Source organism: Hyaena hyaena, unplaced genomic scaffold (assembly GCF_003009895.1).
Source record: "Hyaena hyaena isolate Hyena2069 unplaced genomic scaffold, ASM300989v1 scaffold_1458, whole genome shotgun sequence".
NCBI classification, from domain to species: Eukaryota; Metazoa; Chordata; class Mammalia; order Carnivora; family Hyaenidae; genus Hyaena; species Hyaena hyaena.
Genome location: NW_024082089.1, coordinates 149,389 through 153,120, shown reverse-complemented (window position 1 = coordinate 153,120; position 3,732 = coordinate 149,389).

Genomic DNA, 3,732 nt, shown 5'->3' with positions numbered 1-3,732 from the left:
AAAATCAAGGCCATCAAAGAACAATGAACCTGCTTTCATGGTTCTTTCTGATAATCTGAGATTTCTTTTTTCCCATTTGTCAATTTCCGGGTTGTTGGTTACCTGTCTAATACATCCTTTGGTTCCCTCAGAGCCTGGTTGAGGAAACCAAATAAATTCCTTCTTTGAAACATCAATATATGAAATAAGAACTGTGAATCTTCCTCTTAATAGGGAAAATACCTTAAAATAAAATGCTGAAAGAGATCAGCATTTTGGACTAAATGGACTAAGGAATATTTTTATTTACTCAGGCACCATGCTAATCATAGTTTCTGTTGAACTTCAGAGAAGTTAAGAGTACAGAACTTTTAGGACTCCGAGAACTAAAGAAAGACTTACTTCACAAATAATTGAAAGTAAGAATAACTTCTCCCTGCTCTCAAGGATCTGTAGTCTGTGAGAAAGACACACACACACGCACACATACACATGCACATACACACACTAATAAATGTTAAGAGCTTTTTTTAAAAAATACATATTAAGAGCTTTGACTGAGGTATAGTTAGAGTGTTGATTATGTGAAAGAGAATGTCAGGCCTGAAAAGTGTTTCAGGATCTAGTATGTTTTCTTTATGGGGTAGGGACCAGTACAATTTTGTGACGACTGCATATGCAGAGCATGGTTCATTTCTGGTTCATAACTGTAAATACATATTTAGTGGCTGAATGAATAAAAGAAAGATAAGAAATTTTTATTTTGTTTTGTAAGTCTATGAATAGAGAAGTATTATGCTTAGATTTGCATTTTAAAAATATTTAGCTTGTACTAGTAGACATGTTGGATTAAGAGGAGCTAATGGCTTGGTTGATTAAGCCTCCTGTCAGACTCGATTTCAGCTCAGGTTGTGATCTCACAGTTCATGAGTACGAGCCCTGTGCCAGGCTTAGCGCTCAAAGTGGGGAGCCTGCTTCAGATTCTCTGTCTCTCTCTGCTCCTCTTCCCCTCCCTCTCAAAATAAATTAATTAATTAAAAAAAAAAAAAGAGCTAAATGGGAGGCAGAGAGATCATTAAGAGGCTGTTTTAGTAACTCAAGAGCCAATTGATGAGAAGGTCTGAAGCAAGAACTTGAATATAGATGAGAGGAAGAATTTTAGAGACAGTTTAGTTAGTACCACATAACTTGCTGACTAATTTTTGGTAAAAATAGAGGAAATGCAAGATTAAAAGAAGGTCCCAAATTTCTGGCTTGGGCATTCAGTGGGTGAGGTTTCCATTGAATAAAACAGGGGAAAGAAGATAGAAGATGTTGTTTTGAATGCCGTGACAGTGGCAGTACACACCAAGAACTCAGGAAACAGGTCCTGGGTAGAGCCTTGGCTTTGGAAATCCTAATCACATAATGGTGCAGTATTTGAATTTCGCTTATAATGAGCAGCAAAATGAAGAGGAAAAGTATGGAATACAAGGGTCAGGAAAACAGCATCTAAGGAGTGCAGGAGAAGAGATTTTAAAGGAATATGAGAAATGAACAGAGAATTAGAATAGAGAAGAGAGATTGTTCTTCATGTTGACAAATGAGTGACTGATAGTGTCAAACTCAACAAATTAAAAGATGTTCAATGCATTGAACATTGTCAGAACAGTTTCGGTATCATGGTGAGGGCCAAAAGATAGTTTTAGGTTGTATGAATGACTAGATGCAAGAGAAGATAGACAAGGTAGAGATAAATCACTTTGAAAGCATGGTTGAGGGAAAGATTGGTAGGAGTCCAATAGCACAGAATAGGTGCTCAGTGAATGTTTGTTGAAGAAACAAAGGAGTACCTAGGCTCTGAGCAGATCAAGGCAACATTGTTATTAAGTGATGAAAGAGACATAAGCATGCTTATTAGTTGAAAGCAATGGAGCCAAAGATGAATGAATTTAACTTAAAAAATAAGATATTCATTAGATATTGTTATAAATATATGATAAAGTACATATATAAAATTCAGATATATAAAATTTGTATTTAAAAATGCCTATGCTTATCTAAATAGAGTCTTTAGTGGGTTGAATGCAATGCTAACACACTTGGTAATTTTTGCTTATTACGTAATTCATATCTATTGTTTTAGAAAAATTCAAACACCGGGGTGCCTGGTTGGCTCAGTCGGTTGAGTGTCTGACTTCAGCTCAGGTCATGATCTCATGGTCAGTGAGTTTGAGTCCCCGATCAGGCTCTGTGCTCACAGCTCAGAGCCTGGAGCCTGCTTGGAATTCTGTGTGTGTATGTCTCTCTCTCTCTGCCCCTCCCCTGCTCACACTCTGTTGTCTCTGTCTCTCAAAAATGAATAAATGTAAAAAAAAAAAATTAGAAAAATTCAGACACATCCCTAATGGCTTCAGTGAGGAGAATCCTGAAGGCATTGTTATCATCACAGAGGTTTGGGCTTGATGGGCACCATTTGTAACTGACTCTCAAAACAGAGTGTTGCTATCAGTGGGCTGACAATTTCCTCCCTCTTATTCCACTTTTTAGCACGGCTCTGTGCTGAAAATGTGACCAGCAATTTTTACCTGCAAATCTGCAATCTCCTGAAATAATATTTGTTCAAATAGCATCATTCCATTCTAGATAAAAATACTCCAGCTTCCTCACAAGAAATAGTGTTATTGCAAGCTTGAACCATTGAAAAAGTAATATTGCCTCCAAGGGGGTATGCCATCTTAATAAGACATATCTTCAAGACAAGGAAAAATGTACTTTCCAAATCCTACATGCGTTATAAACTGCCACTTACGAAACCTTTGTTCTAAAGTGTTGCCAATTTTACCTGAGGCAGGCATTTTACTGCATTTAAAAGGTCTCCAAGGATGTTAGGGAATCTTAGGTGAACCTGCAGGCCTGGTGGATATAATGAAAACTAAAGTTTTTGTTTTGTGAAGTTTTCTCAAGGCTTGTCTCCTGGGTATTGAAATGTAACTTCCATTTTGCTAGTCTAACTTCACCATGTAGTGCAGGCGGAAATTTTAGGGAGAGAAATAGCTGGTGAATGTAATAAACTAAAAAAATAGGGCTCTCTTCTCCCTCACCCGCTGTTCTACTGAAGGAATTGATGGTAGAAATATTTTTCATCTAATTAAAAGTACATGCTAAGGGTCCAAAACAATGAGAGACCAATGTTATTGTTAGAATGTTTTGCTTTTGTAACTTAATTGGTAGTTAGCTCTAGAAAAAAATTACCAAGCCATATTATCAATTTACCCCCAAATTACTGTCAATGTCAATTTTTTCCCTTCTTTTAAAATTCTCCCATTTCTTGCTCAATGAGTCCGGTGTTTTACACAAACTCATGGACTTAACCAATTCACATTAGGGTGCTAATGCCTTACTGTGTTGCTCTCTTCAGAGATATTTTCTGCTTATCTTCCTTTGTATATGTGATGCCTTTTATCATTATTTGTAAAAAAAAATTTATTTTAACAGTGACCATATACCCACCATTCTTTCAGGTCTTAGAAATATCAGAGCAAACAAGACCTTAAAGATCCCTGCTGTTGAGCTTTCATTCCAATGGAGGACAGACAATAGCACTCAGAGGATTCATAATACATATACACACGACCAAGTGGTAGGTTTGTGAAGAAATTAAAACAAGTAAAGGGCTGGAGAGTGGCTAATGGGCTTTATACATCTTGCCTCCAAAACCAAATTCAGAAGATAATCCAGGTTTATTATTTAAAAACTGAAATACCTTGGGGC